The sequence below is a fragment of the Crocodylus porosus genome, unplaced genomic scaffold, assembly GCF_001723895.1.
Source record: "Crocodylus porosus isolate Cpor-Errol unplaced genomic scaffold, CroPor_comp1, whole genome shotgun sequence".
Lineage (NCBI taxonomy): Eukaryota > Metazoa > Chordata > Crocodylia > Crocodylidae > Crocodylus > Crocodylus porosus.
This window is the reverse complement of record NW_017728926.1, coordinates 7,314,643-7,333,129: the sequence shown is the minus strand read 5'-3', so window position 1 is coordinate 7,333,129 and position 18,487 is coordinate 7,314,643.

The following is an 18,487-nucleotide window of genomic DNA, read 5'->3' as shown; positions in this document are numbered from 1 at the left end:
GCGCCTTTGTTCCGCAGCGCCGGGCTCGGGCGCGGGGTGCCGGGCCCGGGGGGCAGAGATGCCCTTGAGGGAACGGCCCGAGGACGGGGAGCCCCTTACTCGGGGCCTGCCCTGCCCCGCAACACGTGGAGGCGCTGGAAGACCCGGAGCTGAGGGCAGCACCGCCCTGCCCGGGGCTGGCGGGAAGGTGACTCCAGGCCGCGGCAGCCCCGCGCTGCCCTCTGTGTAAAAGCGACAGAGAGGTGCTGGTGTTGGTGTCCCCGCAGCGCACACACACTTTTTCTCCGTATTTGTACTTTCTTAAGTGGCGGCGTGTGCCACAGAGGATCCTGCCTTCCCCGTGACCAGGAAGTCCGTTTACAATGGAGATGAAGCGTACCTTCAAAAAAAAAAAAAAATAGAAGCCTAAAAATCCATAGAAAGAAAAGGTTTTAAAAATTGTAACGGTGAGGAACGCAGCCCGGCTGAACTAGGAAGGAAAACCAAGCCAGAAACGACAGCAATAAGGGAAAATAGACAAACTATTCAATAGGAGAGGCTTCTTGTAAGGGTCCCACTCTTTCCTCCGCAGAAAAACAATTGAAACAGACCCCGAGTGTCCTGAGAAGGTGCAGACTGGAAAACTAGGTTTACAGAGAAAACCCCAAATTGGGTGGGGTTAAATAAGACTGAGAGGGTGTGAGCTAGTCATCCTAGAGATGGTGGGTTGTTGTGGAGGAACTCGGGTATCCATGTTTTGTTACTGTTTGTTTTACAACAGTTGTTGTGATGTTGTTTGAACAGTCCTACATCCTGTGTTAAAGTTCAGCACTCAGCTCTTGCATTGGCAAACAACCTCCCCTCCCCCAGGAAGCTTCCTCAAGTGGCTCGAGCACTGAGCACCAGGATCTGTGCGTTGCCATCCCTCCGCTTGCCTTCTGCCAGTCCCTCTTCTGTATCATCTGGTTTTGTCGTCTCACACAAGCCACTGGTACCACACACACAAATGAAAACACTTGTGTATGTGCTAAGCTTTATGGGCAGGACTAATCTGATGGAAGGCAGTACAACTATTTGTGTCTCAACCTGGGCACGTGTAAATGTTCATAAGACTGGGGCCTTTGGCTCGTGTATGTTTTGTTTCTCTCTATGCTAGGGATGAGAGTTTGGCTTTGGAAGCGACGTGTCCATTTTACTGGATGTTAAAGTATTGTGGAGACTAAAGAGTGTAATTATAAACGTAGCTATTGCAATGTTCCAGTCGAAACAGCCTCTTATTTTGAGCGGCGGGATTTCAAATAGGTAGGCTTCAAAATACTTGTGAATGTGGTTGTAGCGTGTGTTATATACTACTTGAGATTCAGTTGTAATTTTTAGGTTAATAGGTTAATAAAGCCTGTCAGCTACAAGTGTGAAACCCCTGATGTGGAGACAGCTGTGACAACAGAATTGGGGGTGCTTTGTCATCTTAGCCTGTGTCATTTGGGGTAATGACCCAGTAGCATGTGCTCCATCTTTGGTTGGGGCTTTATAGTATAGATAGGTCTTCAGATTTGTGTTGAAAGAAAGAAACTACCCAGGATTCAAAATACATTAAAATATATGACTTAGTGAAAAAAAAACTAGTACCGTTAAGCAAAGTCCATTAGGCCTGAACAATTCTTAGAGAATTTCATCAGCTTGATTGTTAAAACAGGTTTTACTAATTCCATTCTGACTGACAGAAGTACCTTGGCAGATTTAAAATGCAAAAAAAAGATATGTGCATTGGCCTTAAATAAGGTTCCAAGCTTCTGAAAGATGTTTTTATTTTCCTAAGTCTTCTGAGAGTGTTTTTCCCTGGGGACTGGGTTTCATCTCCTTCCATATATGAATGGACATAAAGCTATATCACATCAAATGTTTTTTGCAACCAGATGTTAATAAACCAGTGCCTGCTTCCTTTGCATCATTTCAACTACATGTGAGACCAGATCACACTTGTACCTATGACCTTCCCTTTGTCTTTGTGTCTAATTTGTTCTTACTGTTGGTAAAGGAAAATTGACAGGAATTCTGCTCTTGTACCTTTTACAAGAAATGCCTTTTGGCATTCATCTTGTTTTCAGCCAGGAGTTTCTATAACTTGTATCTTTCCCTATATTATATGAAGACTGAAGACTTGTGCCTGTGCTCTGTAACCTCTTTCAATTCATGGAGATTAGCTAAGAGGATTGAAGAGGAAAACTATGCTTGTACATGCCCAGTCAGTTATTTTTTGCTGCCAAAGCATATACTCACAATACAACTTTTAGAGTAGTTCCTGGTTTACTTATGACCCATCCTCCAATAAAAAGTGCTCTTTGTGTGTCTGCTAAGACAAATACATTCTTTTGCATTTTAGAAGCCTCCTGAAAGAATGTGGATGCTACTAGTAAATTATATTTTGTCTGCAAACCAGTGTTTCACTTTGGTGTCCACATGGAGTGCCGTCTTAGAAGCAAAGATGTTTACCTGACCTCCGTTTGGCAAGAGCATAAATGCTTAACTTGTGTATCCTAATTAGCAGAAGAGGATGGTTGTAGCTCCAAGGCAAAGTGAACATATCAAGATCTGAAACAAAGTTTAAGCTGTCTGATGACAAAATGAAATATTTAATTCTGTCTATCAGTCCAACCTGTAGTGTCTGCAACAGCTGATATAAATGAGGTATAGTGCAGGCATAGTGCCCTGACAGAAACCAACCTAATGTTCTCTAAACTTGCACTCTCGGAAATGTTAGGTCCATTCAGCAGAAACAACTGGTGGGAATTCCAGATCACTAGTAAAAAGTTTTTTCTAATATTCCCAAGTGTATCTATTCCCTAGCTACCTAGAGCTAAGGAGCAGATTTTTCTGCAAGCAGTTGTTTTCATCATTCCTGACTATGTAATTTCTTGCTCCTTTCCTTGAATCATTTGGTAAAATCCACTGATGGACAAGGGAAACTGAACCAGCTGGATCTCGGGGCTGGTCTGCTACTGTATGTTCATTTCAACAGTCTTAAAAACATGATTACAAGATCTTGAGCTATCCTAGCCTGAGTCTGTCTTTTCTCTTATTCCAGGATGCTGTTATTTTAGGGACCCACAGTTTTGCTGGTTGAACTCTCACCCAAGACCTGTGTGTACAACACATTACACATCACTAGGAAAGCAGTAAAAAACTCTCGTTTCAATTGCATAGGGAATAAAGCCTTTTGGGTAGCATACAAAGAAGCGAGTTGTTAAAATAAGGAATATTTGACATACTGTAGTATCACTATGAAATGTTAGCAAGTAGGGAACAAATTGTTCCACAGGCAACTTCAGGTACTCCTGGTTTAGAAAGCATCCCTTTAAACCAAGCCAGCCTGTGATTCCACACAAACACAACACACTGAAAGCTGTGTTCTAGTTTTCAGCCCTCAGGCTCCACTCTCACTCTTGCATGCATGTGATTGCTGTTGGCACATACAAATGGAGGTGGCTGAGGATTACTAATATCTGTGCACTATCAACATTCACTTTAGAACCATTGCGTATCTTGCATCTCTTCCACCCTTCCCAGAAAACCTGGCTTAAACACCACCACCTCCCTTTTGTGTACGTTTGGTAGAGGTGCAGCAGGAGGAACTACTGCTTGGTTTCATGCCTTTTATCAATCTATGGAGCAATCATCCCATCTGTAAAATGGCTACACTACTAGCCTGTGAAGGTGTAAGTCACAGCAGTAGCTGCAATATAGTATACACATACCTGAGTTAGCTTTAAACTAGCTGGCTCAAGTACTAGTAGCAATCTAGCTGCAAAAGCATGAGCTGTTTTACCTTTCTTTTTGGGTACGTTTTGCAGCCTGCACTGAAATTCATGTTGCTGCAGCTCAACTGCTGTGTTCCAATTTCAGAATCCTCCTATTGCTCCCAAATCTGGATGCTCCCTGGATTCTGAAAGCCAATGAAGGAGACGTTAACTTTTACCCGTATTGTTACAGACCATATCACAATGGGTCTCAAGCCCAACTGCTTTTGAGCATTGTTATACTAGGAACAGAGGGCTAAAAGGGGCCTCCTAGGCCATCAAGTCTAATCCCCTTCATTACTAGGCTACTGTTAACCCAAAGAATCCCCCAAATTGCCACTTTAAGCCCTCACAAATAATTAGAACAATCTACAAGATGCCAAGACCTTCTTATAACATGGCACACATAAAAGCTGGAGAGACAAGGGTCCTGCCAGTGCTCTGCCACTGCCACAACAGAAATATTACAAAAACAACATTCATTTCTATCACTACTATTGTCCTTGTCATTCTGCTTTGTGATTAACAGTACGTTCAAATTCTCTTAATCTTTCTGACAAACTTCTACTCTTTCTGCTGCTCAGATTACACAGAAAATACTCTGACTCACCCATGTTTAACTTGTACCCATTTTTAGAGTCATATAACAAATAAATAAAATTATTTTAAACTACAGTAAGTATGGGACAGCAAACACCTTTAAAAAGCTTAAAGGTTACATTTTCACACATCCAAAGCTTAACTGACTTGCAGTACCAGTACTATCTAGTGACATCAAGGGCCTGATCTAAAGCTGACAGAAGTCAAGAGGAGTCTCTCCACTCTTAGAAAGTCTGCAGTAACTATTACTTTAACTGATGTTACTGGTAAAACAAATATTTGGATGTATTAATGCCACATTTTCAATTCTGTATCAAGGTAAGAACTCTTATATACCGTGCTCCCCCTTTGCCAAAATAAAAACATGACCTGCCCTTTTGTCTCCTCTAGTTTGAGATTTCATATCAAAAGAGCCAAAATTCCACGCGATTCCAAACCTCCATTGACTTCCCTAGGACAAGGAGTTCACTACATCTTCATCTAGTGTATTAGTGTGGATGTTTTAAATCATTAGCAGGCATAAGTTCTGTTTTCATCTAAGGAATGGAAAAACCAATCGCATACACAATGCACATTAAAAAGTCCTTAGCAATATCTACTTATTCAGTGATCTTCTAATGCCATGTTTTTAGAAATACCTCTTCTGTATCTAACAGATATAAAAGGAGAAATGTCTTGGTTTTTCAGTGTACTAGCATCAGAGAGGCTTGTTTAAAGAAAGAGGGAAAGGAAGAAAGATATCATATACCCCTGAGAAAATGAACTTTGTTAAACAAGAGCTAAGATTTAATTTAGTCCCTGAAGTATCTCTCAAAGCTGGTTCACAAACTAGCTTATCTGCAAGTGAAAATATTACCTATTGTTCAGAGACATAATATATTAATGTGTTTTATTGAGTTATTTGTCAGTAGTTTTCCTGTTTCTCACAAAGTAACTTTTTCTGCATATAAATAGTATTAATATTTTATATGAATGAGTTAAACTTTAGAAATTGTTTCCTAATACAATACTGTACAAATCTAATTACCACTTTAGTTCTTAAAAGAGCAGGTAACCAACCATTAAAAAGAGATTAATAGAATTTCTAAGAAAAGGACAAAAACCCAGTATTTCTGGAAGTTCCATGGCTCAGCCAGTAAAAAAAAAAGTACATATTGCCAGTTTTTCTATTTTGTGGCTTTCAGACCATCTCATATTCCTGAATCACAGTCTTATACAGCTTCTTCTGATTAGCCCCCTTAAAGTGTCAAAATTGAGCAATATTTAAATGCAAACTACTGCCTCTTCATACCTGCTTATTTATAATAAAAGGGTGACAATGGAAAAGGGAAGGTACTTGGCATAGAGAAATCAATGTATTCCCCAAATTAAATTAGCTGAGTTTGTGCCAATAATTTGTTATAGAGCACATATCCTGCTCTTTATTTTTCAGGGTCAAACCCATCTGATTTTCAAATGGCTTTTCTACTGAATCTTTTCATCCAGGTTAGGTTCTAAGGAACCTGGAACAAGAATTCTTCTCACAACACCTGATCTATGATTACTGAAATCAATAGATTGAGTGGAAGTCAATTTACTCCAATAGGCACTGGACCATATATAATTCCAGCTTGATATTAGTTTGGGCATGCCTGCACCATATCCAGACTGTGCTGGGGATGACTACCGTGGAGGATAGTACACCTACTCCAAGAAGTTACACACAGAAATTGATGTAACATAGATGCCTTGAAACAACACTAGGTAGATGCTAGTAAATTTATGGTCTCAGGCATATTCCTTCACTAGGGTGATTATCTTACATCCATGTTGGGCTTTCAAGCTGCTCTGTTATACTTAACTGGAAAACAAAAAAGATCAATCTCAGTACAATCAGGCTGAGTTTAGCCTGATCTCTTTCAAAGCAGGAGTCTCATAGCTAGGTAGAAGCTTTTGTCTGAAACACTGTACACAAACAATTCTGGGAAAAGCTCAGTACTAAGGAAAATATTGGCAAAGATTTTCAGATCTATTCAGATTTTGTCAGTAGCCTTCATAGGTGTGGACCAGTTCCTTTAATGCTGCTTTAACATCTGACATACTGGAGCTAACTTTTAAATATGGTACTTAAACACAGTTAGTTCCATATGGCAGCATGCAGTTTTCTGCAATCTGATAGCAGAAAATAATGTGATTGAGAACATACTTGGTGTCAATACAAATCAGCTTAGCAATATAAACACAGATCTCTATGGAAAATAAGAGGAAGAGCAGAATAATAAACTGAGGGCAGGGTTTCTCCATAAAGATACTGCAACAAAAGCTCTGTAAAAAAATAATTCAAAACAGATGTATGGAGTAAGTTTGTGCATACCTGGGTTTCTGCATATATATCTATTGTAGAAATATTTATTTCCATCTTCTATAAAGCTAACACTTGCTAGCCCACTATAGGAGAACAGTGTTACTCAGGGTGATCTGTCATGTAAAATCCACATGTGCCTTTCATAACTGCACACTTAAAACAATCTATTATACACAAGAAATTTAGAACCAGATTCTACCACCAATGCAGATGCTGAACTTTTCAGGCCTCACATGGTATAAATGGACACAGTCCCACTAAAATCAATAGAGTGATGCTGATTTATAGTAGCTACTGACCTAGCCCAATCCCCATGATTTCCATGGAGCCTCCTCATGGCAGCAGTCTCCTCCCTCCTCACACTGTTATTTGCGGGCATTTCAGTGGGCCACCAGCAGACACTTCTGATGACGTAAGCCGCAACAGAGCAAGACTCGTGCTACTTCCTGTCTATTGTTTTTGCGTCGGCATTCAGGGCTTTGGTGTATGGAGTGAGGTGTGTGATTCAGTGAAGTTGTATGGGGATCATGGAAACATTTGCCTCGATCTGTGATTCTCTTTGATGTTTTCAGCCTATTTGGTCCAAAAGACAAAGCAAGTCCTACCAAAAACATTGGTTCTGTTGCCTTTCCATCAAAGCTATGGGAGATCTTGGAGTTCTGCACCATTTTAAGTCAGAACGATACAAAAGCCCCATGTCTGCTTATAGGGAGCATGAACCTTTTGCCTAAGCTGAAACCATGCTGGCCTGCTGCTGTTCTTTGCCAACTTGTAACAATGGAGTAAAACATCACAGCTAGAAGAACCCAGGTAGCAGATTATCTCAATCATTCGTTTTTGTGTATTTTTTTTAACTCTTACTAAGGAAAAATATTCACCGTGCACAGGAGGAGGAAAAGGTGGGAGTAACTAGCTCAATCTCCTTAGATACATTCTGAAATTCCACAGTTTCTTTCAGCTTGCCTATTACTATGGAACAAAAGAGTTATTTTAAATACGTTCTGAGAATAGAAAACAGAGGATTAACAACAGTGTTTTAGTTAGGAAGGAGTCTTCAGGGAGGATCTTTAGATGGGAACAAAAGCAGCTGTTTAGGAGGGCTGTAGTGTAACATAGTAGCTAGAGCAGGAAGGATGAGGAACTGGAATTCCTAAATTCTGCTCTTGGCTCTGTCCTGTGTTGCAGTGCAACCTTCACCACTCACTCCACCTTTCTGTCCTTGATCTAAAAACGCTTAATTTCCAGGGGGCTTGAGGGGCTCTTGGTATACCATTCTGAAAGTGTTTAAAGGAAGGCAGTGTGTGTGTGTGTGTGTGTGTGTGTGTGTGTAAAATTGCATTGACAGAGGAATTAAAACAGTATGGAGAGATGTACAGTTTTGGCCGACAAAATCCTAAAAATCGCTAAATGAAGAAGGCACAGGATATGGCTGTAAAATCTGTTTTCCAGGCACAAAAATATATGAAGGATAATGACAAGCAGTCTTCTTTGGAGTGCCATGTTATTACCCTAGTGGTTAAATGAACCACCGATGTGTACAAGTGATAGGTCATAAAATATGACTAGTTCCCTATGCATCTCATTTGTGTCTGATGCATCATTAGATACCCAGAGGAAGTGCACACTGTTCTACATATGCATTAACTATCTCATTCAGACAGGTATATTATCTGGTAGACCTAGAATATCATGACCAGAGCATGGACAATCATGCCATGGTTAGGCCCAGGATCAGGAACCTCAGTCCAGGGCCATGAGCTAGGACAGGGTCTGGAAGCAGTGGTCAAGCTGAAGTTTGGAATCCCAAGTCACAAATAGGCTAGGATTCAGAAGCCCAAACACTGATCAGGAACCAGCCAAAATTAAGGACCCAGAGTCAGGAAGCCACATATCACACTAAGGTCAAGATCTGAGAGCATTTTGACAGGCTTACAATCCAGGCACAGAGACCTGGAACATAGAGGCTGGTGCCAAGGCAAGATGCTGCAATCAAGACACTTCACAAACTAACCAGTACACTTACTGTGCAGACAACTCATTAGTCTGTCCTGTTGGTTTTCAGGCTGTATTTGGGATCAAATTCCTGCCAGCATAGCAGCCAATGATTGACTGGCAGAAGGATGACTCATCCCCAGCTGGACCAGTGATTCAATTATCAGGTAGACGAGGCAACTTATTTTAAGGAGCAACCCATATATTTTGTTTAATGACCCATGCCCCATGTCATCAATATTGTAAGCATCCCAATAGTTCAGCAATAATAACAACATCTAGTTCTAATATAAGACTTTCTTTAGCAGGTCTCGAAGCAGGTAAGAAAGGAAATTAATATCATTATCCACATTTAATTAATAAAGAAACTGAGGCACAGAAACATGAAGCAACTTGCTCATTTTCACCCAGCAGATCAGTAGCCAGAGCTTAGGTCTCCTGAATCCCAAGCTGTGTTTCATCCATTTGTCACACAATTTTGCAAAGAATCATATACTTCATACAAACATATGAATTGTTACATAATCATCTTTCCCTTCCCCACCTCTTGATACACAAGTGATTGTCTGAAGCAGTTCATGCACCCTTTTCACCTGTTTGTGCAAATCCTGATGGCAAGGGCATGTGGAAGTGTATTTTTGTGTCTTTGTCTACAACCAGAATTGCAGCAAAACTCTTTTTCTAGGGACCAATGATTGTGTGGAGTCATATTTTGTTTTTTTCATCACGTTCATGTGAGTATCTTAAGTTAGCATTTTACTACATATGTTTAAATACAGTGGGGCAGACCTTAGCTGTTAGGATGGTTTTTTTGTGTCACTCCAGCAAGGCAAAGGGGGTAGACAGTGCAAGAATACCTTTTCCCGTTACTTTAGGTCCTACACTGACCATGGGCCAACTAAACCCAGGGAATAGACCAAGTAAGAATAATTTTTGTTAGTATATGTGGTAGGAGTGCACAGGAAGGTGGGTAGATTTAGCCATTAGAAGTCTTCCTCTCCCTGCTAGATACAGCAAGGGGAATCCCAAGTAATAAAGGGCATTTTTATCATGAACATACAAATCAGATTCTGAACTAAATATTTCTGTGTCTACCCAGTGACTTGGATTCAGACTGACTGATGGATATGTGGAAATTAATGCTACATATTTTTCTCCCTTAAGGGTTTTTTCCCCTCTGGGGATCATTGCCTCATTGAACAACTAACAGATAAACAACTGGTACCTTGGAGAGTTTAGAATCTATACTGACGATGCAGCCTAGCTACTGAAATTTCCATAATGTCAAATGCATCAAACCTGCAGTAAAGCGAGCCTGTGGGAAATCCCTCAAATTACATGGGAGAATCTGTTTGTGGAGTTTCATGTCAGCTTCCTATAAAACACTCCTTATTCCCTGAGTTTCAGGAAGTGACCATAGTCATCAAAGCAAAGTAGTTACCAAACATGCTGGAATGACTGATGAGAAAACTGCTTCTTCAGATATGTCATGTTTTATTTTATTGCTGCAATTGCAATGTAGCTTTGGTGCTGCTGCAGATTCTAGGACACGTAACAACAACAAGAAAAGTATTTGAAAAACAAAAACACTTCAGTGGATATAAGAAAAACCAGTTGCAAAGTCTAAGGGGTGGTGCCAGTAGAGGACCACTGATTCTGGCAATGGAAAGCTGAAAAGGAAAAACTGACTGGTCACATGGACCTTTAAGAGGCAATTTATGAACAACTTGCTGGGACTATTAGATAATGTGCAGAGATGCTCATCAGCGCATTTGCTTGCATTTCATCCAGCAGACTGTTGTTTAAACTGACCTCTGAACCCTAGGGGCTGAGGATACACCATGGGAATAGATGAAGAACTGGTTAAATGAGAAGAAGAGCATAATGAGTTGGTGCTAGAAGAGCTGTGGGAATCATTAGGTTTTGTGTCCCACGGTATATGGGCTTAGTTACACATATCCCCTGGAGTGAAAACTATGGACAGAAAAGCAGTACATAGTGGAAGAGGTAGAGTCTGTTAGTTCCAGGAGTACATTAAAACACGTCTTGAGCGGGTCCCAAAGCAGCAGTGATTCTAAAAGAAAACCTATACTAGATTTTCTCACTTCAGTGGAGTGGACAGGAAATTCACAGAGTTTAGTAGGTGGGAACAGGAATAAGAAAGTCTTTTGTGGGGGTGGACTGAGAAAAAGAAGAGTTTTTAGTAGCCCCAGTGTTGGATTCCAGGCTCCATTCTACCTTGCTCTTTGCTGTCACTTGCTATTTAAATGTTCCTTTGCAACAAGTACAAGGACATGGCTGCTCCGCATATCCCAGTGAATTCAGGTCTACCTCCAAATGGCAGAATGAGACCTTACCTCATGGCCTCCGGGATCTTATTATAGATCACGTCCCAACTCTCAAACCACTTGTCAGCAAGGATCTCAGATCAGTGAAACCCTCTCTGGTAAGCACCTGTTAGAAAAGGAATAAAGGAGCTGCTAAAAGCCATGTTTCCATGCAACACGACAAAACATACACAAAATTACATTTCTCCTGAACGATCACCCAGGAGAACAGGCAGAAACTGTTGCCTAGTACAGCTGGATCATTAACAGTCAAACAAAACTCTGTAGGGGGCTTGGAGAGGATTAGTTGCTAACTTTATTGGTGGCTTATCTTTTTATTCCACCCCAGCATCTAATTTTTGTATTCCTTCAGCAAAATTCCCTTTAACAGCCATGGGGGGTAAGATTAGGTGCCTATGCTTTGGAGGCAGAATACCCCCCCTCAAAATATTTATTCAACATCTTGCCATCCTCATAATACCTAGTTGTTATTTGCAAATTCCATCACTCTCCTAAGAAAAGATCTAGCTAGCTTCTCTTTTCAGTTATGTCTCCAATCTCCCTCTGTCTCCTGGGTTCCCTCCAGAATTGTTAGTACATGGTTTGCTACCATAGTGGGTAATCCTGTTTGGAGATAATCTCATGTACATGGTATCCATCCCACAAAGCAGTCTTCGTAATAGTTCCCCCACATAGTGCATAAGTAATAAGTAATGGCAACTTCAGGAAGGCTATGTGAGCTTAAGGGCTCAGGACTCCTGCATTCTGCTCTTGGCTTGACCACAGGTTTTGACCTTGAATAAACTATTTAGTATGTGCTGTAATTTCTCCAAGTGTAAATGGTCATAATAGTACTCCTGTACCACATAGTGGTGTTATGTGGCTTAACCTAGTAATGCTTATAAAATGTTTTGAGATCCTTGGATTGCAAGAACCACAGAACTGGAAATCATCATTTACATTATTACAGTCCAAGGTATGGGCCTTGAGTTCTGCTGGCAGGAGAATGGGATGTGCAAAGTCTGCGGAGAATTTTGTGGAGAAATAGAGGATGTCAACCTCCAGCATAGTCAAGCTGGTATGGAAATTTACTCAGAAGTGTCAAAGAAAGTAGCTTTTAAGAGTAGCAAAGCAATATATATAAATGCAAATGTCTGACACTCTAATTTAACAGCAAAGTTTAGTTGGTTGGGGTCTATTTTTAATAAAAGGTAAATCAAACAAAGTTACAGCAAAGCAAAGATCAGGGTGGTGCCAGTCTCAGTATCACTATATAAATAGTGCCATAAACCTGCCTAGCATTTAACAGAGAAACACAGACTGCATGGTTGCTACTCAGAACAGTTTAAAGTCTAGTGGCTTGATCCTGCTGTCAGGACTACCCAGAATTAATCCATGGGTCCTTCAGCATGGAGGTCCCTACCAGATTGGGGCCCATATGTCCAAGTTCTTATGTCACTAGTATATAGAGTATGTAACTAATACCATGGTCCTGTGCCAGGAGGCCTTCTGAGATCACAACAGTTAATATTAGAGCCTCTTATCTCAAAACCAGGAAAATATATTAATTAAAAACAAACAAACAAAGTTACCCGAGGCCTTACAAGGCCTGTAAAACCTGTGTTTAATATTCATAATGAGTATCCAAGAATGTCTAAAATAACCTTTTTCCATAGCCATCAAGTGTGAAGACTTATGGAAAATTACCATATTTTGTGCATCTGTATTACAAATGGTTCTCCCCTTCCCCATGGAAAACTTCTGATTTTAGGGGCATTGTTGATTTTGTTGTTTAATTAAAAATAATTTTTTCTGCAAAAGGAAGCCACTTTACAAGAACAGTTTTGTTTAGTAAAAAAAATCTTTTGCAAATAACCTTGACGTATATATTTGACCAGTTGTAACACACACACACACACACACACACACACACACACACCCCCCCCGACTGAAGAATTTCTAAATGGGTCAAATGTACCATTAATAAAACAGAAACCCATACCATGGCCTTCCGTCACCAATAACAGATCTCCACAAACACAACTAAAAAGGAAACCAACAACTGAGCTGTATGATTAGTTATTTCTTTCTCTGCAAACCCTTAACTTCCAATTAGCTGAACAAATTAGTTTCAGGTTCTGTAATAAAAAATATCTTCTGAGCTGACTATTGTATGTTGGGTTTCAGCCCTTGATTGAGGACATTTTTACTGCAGAATTATAACAGCAGGAAAACAGGTTTTATATTGTACTATAAGCAACATGCCGACACATTTCTTAGCTACTAAGGCCAAAAACAGAGCTATAATATTGCCTGTGTGTGTTTAGGCTGAGTTATGCTGGTACATTAGTGATGTGTATCATGCTAATCCAGCAAAACATAAAGACCATTGTATCTTTTGTGACTTCTACCGCACTGGTACCATTAGGGATTTGCATTGGTAATACAACAGCCAGCAGCAAACAACCCAGAGAATTGTTAGATGTGTCCTGTTTTGAGACCGTCGACTCAATCCTGCAAATAACTAAAATTCCCCAGCCACTTCTGTGACTTCTGGAGGGGCTCAAAACCTGGCACAAAGGAATCAGCACCATGGAGGCCTAAGAAAGCTTTTCACTTCATTGTACTGAAAATGCTATTGTAATGCACAATGATGGTTTCAAACAATTTAGTTTACTGCAACATTCTGGACTATTAACTTAGACTGCTGTAAGGTGTGTGTACAACGTATTTACTTTGGATTTAATTATTGCTTTTAAATAATAATGTAATTAAATAGTTTCATTTCCCCATTTTCTTGCCTCCCCTTCATTTTTTTTAAATCCTGTGGGTTTTGGGTCACCACCTAAAGTAACTCTGAAGCAAAATTTGTGTCACGGTAAGCCAGAAGCTTCTCTCGAAATCAGTACTCTGCTTTACCAGCACACCTTACAGAATTAGAATTTGAGAGAGTGAATGTACTTTTCATCATTTAAAAGTTTGGTTTACCAATGCAATTCACTCAGTTTGCATGCTTAAAATAGATTACTCAGTTTCATTTTCTTGTTCTGGTGCAGTAGCACATTGTGGTTTAAATCTCTGCATGGAACAGATTCAATACAAATACATGAAAAAAGAAAAGAAAATGAATTAAATATTTCCAGTCATCTTTGTAAACCTTCCTCCACTCCCCAAAATTATTTTAGGGCCTAAAATCAGAGTGCAGCTCTGGTTTGCTAATATGCCTCAGTCAGCTGATATGCATTTAGATTCTGCATAGCCCTGTGACATTTGGTATTGACTGCCTTGCTATTTATTATTTATTAAGCTCTGCCAGTGTGAGCGTTCTCAGTGCATTTGTGGCTCATTTATTCTTTTTCTTGTATGTGTGCATGCATGAGTGGGTGGTATGGTATGGGTTTTAAATACATTGCCTCTGAAAGGCACTTGAATCCTGATGTAAGCAGTGGCATTTGGGGTTGGCTGAAGTCCCTCCCCTTTTTATAAACATGGACCTTCAGAAAAAAGCTTTCAGGCTCTGAGACCCTATCTGTCTTAAAGGTTGCACCATGCTATTGACACCCATGCTCAAAAATGGCTGTCAGATGTGGGCCTAGCACAGTTTCTTTGTGCATCTATATGGACTAGGTTGTTTTTTGAGCATCATACTCTGCACTTTGAATTCTGCCATGCCTGTCAGATGCGTGATTTCTGACACAGTTGTGCTGGCTGAAATTCCTGGTGTGGGTGCTTTTATGCCAACAGAACTGCACTTTCCCCCTCAAAGCTCGTTTCACTTCGGAGGTACAGGGTGAGAGTGGAAAAATCTGTAAGGTGAAAGCACAGTTTGGCAGCTTAATTTAAATGCATACTCAGGGTGCTCTGCTGATATAGCACGTGGGTACTGCACAGCTATGATGAAGTCTGTAACAGAATTAAGTCTGAACAACACTTGTTTTGCATCCATGGTAATCTGAGAGCCGCACAGAAGCCTGAAGAGATAGCTGGAAAGAATGCTAAAACCTGTTTAAAAGCCAGAGGGTGACATCCTGCCCCTGCTAAAGGGAGTGGGAGATTTGCCATTGACTTCAGCGAGGCCAGAATTTTACCCGGCTGATGACACTGCCTTCCAGGAGAGTTTTTTCATAGTACAGACAAAATATAAACCACACTAACAGGTCATCTACATTGCACTTACTGGTTATATTTACTAGGGGAATCTGATAAACAGCTAGGTCCAAACTGTTTCTGTGATTACAACAAAGCAACCCTTCCACCTGGGATATTCCCACGTGTAAAAACCTGCTATCAAGGAACCGCTCATCCTCAGTGCTCCAGAGTTGGGGATCGCTAGTTGAAGCAAAAGGTGTGCATTCAAACAACCGTGTGAGGTTTTTTTGGTCAGTACAGACAGGGCCTGTTTGTGCTCTCTGCTGTCTTGCATTTAAGGAGGTGGAGGAGGAAATCTGCTGGAGAGGAAGTTGAACTTCCTGTGCTGGAGTTTTTATAGTGGAGCCTTCCCTGAATTCAAGACAATGCAGCAACAGCCTCAGATAAGAATCAGTGGGAATAACAGGCACACAGGACTTGACTGCCTGCCAAAAAGACCCTTTTCAATCCACTGCTGTGGTTTGGAAGTTGCTTGTTTGTAAATGCATACCATATCAACCTGACTCATTTTGGGATTTACCAGTTTTCTATTTTGTCCCACCCTGCAAACTAAGAAACTCCTCCTGCAGAGTTTCATTTCTCTGCACTTATGTAGCGATTAAATTTGGGCATCTGGTTTTAGATGGGCACGTGGGTTCATAACTGCAGAGGCTGAGCTGTGACAGAAACAGGAACTAATATGGCCCATTTGCAGGAACAGGATCTCAGTAGATAGACAAGCAGTGTATGCAATAGCAGGGCGCAGGGACACAGATCCACCCAGTGCTTGGATCTATGGATATATTTGACATTTTTTCCTAAATAGATGAAGTGCCAAATTAACCCAGCTGCCCATCAAACCATCTTTACTGGATGATTTTTATCAGGATGCTCTTTACAGATGCAGTACTTAACCAGCAGAGTGGTTTCTTACGTATCAGTGCATGCAGGGTGCTCTTGTGTAAGAAGCTGCAGAGATACTTGTGTGAGAATCTGATAACTGTAGGCCATAACGTAGGCCAGGATCGGTAAAAGTTAAAAGCAGGTTTAAGACCAGCAAGGCTGATACTGCTGATGAAAAGGGAGGTGAGAACATGATAAGAACAAGCAGGGAGATGTGCAGCGGGCTTATGTCTTTGCAGTTCATTCTCCTTTCCGCTCTTGTTTATGTTTTAATTGCATTAAATTGCATCTTTCTACATGTTGGTACTGTTCTCCCTAAGAGACTGAGATCAGATGCCTAACCCAGTGTCCATTGAACAAGGCTTGAGGACTGTGATATTATTTGAGTGACTACACCAAATATAAAAATAAATGATATTTCCAAAGCTCTTTCTATGCATAAAGGCACTTGTGTTGTTGTGTGATAGAAATATTATTGGTATTTCATTATAAGCATCAGAAGTTTGCCACTGGACAAGGCACAAAATAAAAACAGTTTCCATCCTGAGGAGCTTATAATTTCAGTAAGACAAACAAAGATAAGACAGAATACTCTGGGAAGTCCAAAGGAAGGAATAAGTAAGATATTTTATTATTAATATTGTTGCATGTATTATGCTATTGCTATTCCTGACTCAAGTCTACAATTCATGCTATAGTAACTGTACAAAGTAAGGGCTTAATATTTGCTCTGGATGACAGAGCTTTTTGATTGACTTCTGCTGGAGATGAATCAGTCCCTGAAGAAATATAGTTTTCTTCATGGTGTAGGATCATGGAAATTTGAGATGGGAAAGACCTACTCAGTTTTAAGGCTAGAGCAGCATTGTTCCCTGCACATATTTGTTAGTCCAAGCAATTTCTCAGAACCCTCACAAGGATGATCTCTTATCCAAGGAATATTTATACAGCACCTTTCACCCAGATGCATCATAAGGGGCTTTGTAGCTCATATGCGTTTGATTTTCAAGTGGTTCATTCGGTTTTGAATAATGAAAAGCAGGAGTATCACTCTCCTTTCTCTCTCCCCCCACCCTTTTTTCTGGTTTCCTCTTCTGAATTATCTCATCAGAGGGACACAGATCAGCACCACACTATGCAGGCCCCTGAAATCACAAAGCTGTGTTGAACTCTCACTATGTGAGATGATGCAACATCAGTCTAAGTGGTGCAATAAAAAAAAAAGGCATAGGTAGCACTGACAAAGCACAGTTTACCAGCCCTGTTTGAGAAGGTAAACAAGGTGAAGGTGATTATCTGGATCGCATCACATTTCCCATGGACCGTGTTCTGCAACTCTTTATTATGGCACCACATGCAATAGAAACATGCTGAATAGCACAGTTAAACTGGACCTGTGAGTTACAGCACATACCAAATAATGGCATTATATTATATTCCCAACCTTTTCCTGAAAGCTTTTTTGCTGAGGGAGTACCAGGGAAATAAAATAAAATGCTACAGACTCAAACCTCCAAAATAGTCATAAGTTACAGTACTAATTTTCACGTTACTGGGTTTCTTTGTCGCTGCTGTAGAGTGAACTGTTCTGTCTTTGGTGCTGTTCAGACACATTGTGAGAAACAGTTCTTACTCCCTAAAAGTTTCTGTCAAAATAGACAAGTCTGATAAAAAGTGAGAGAAAGGAAATATTTTCCCCACATAGAGAACTGAGCCCAGAGGTGGAAAATGACTTGCTGAAAGCAAGCTCTCCCAGGAAGCCCCTCGTATTTAGGAACTGTACCCAGATGTCCATTTTCCACTATGGTTTGTATCATCCTTCTTTTCACTGTTAACAACTTCTGGATCCCCTGGGTTGTTTTGTCCTCTGATTTTATATTTTTAGACCATCAGCTCCTCAGGGCAGTCTCTGTTTGCGACCTGCACAATAATAAGGGCAAAATATGATAAATAACAGGGTGTGATGGTGCCCACTGTAATGCAAGCATGCAATGAAAAGGTTCCTTGTTGCAAGGATGTTTGCACTAGTGGTTACCCCACAGGGCTAGAAGTCAGGAGTTCAAAGCCAGGTTTTCCAGATTTGTTGTTAAATTGGTCAAATCACTTGTCTCGCTTTCTACTCAATTTTTGTCTGTACAGTTAGGATAAATGCCTGCTTCACCAGCTGGGGAGGGTGGTTCTTGTGAATTAGTGTTCAGAACTGCTTCAATGCATAAGGTTTTGGAAATGCAAGGTATTAAATAATCAGGGTAAAAAAAGAAACTGGGGTTGGATTAGAAGTGAGCATTTTTCCAGTTTATTAGTAACCATAGCATCTTTGCTGACAGTTAGTGCGCCTCCCTCAAGTGCAAAATTTTGACCAGTCTGACTTTGGAGTATTCGGAGCTGGGGTGGGCAGGGGAGCCACTGGGGGGCTG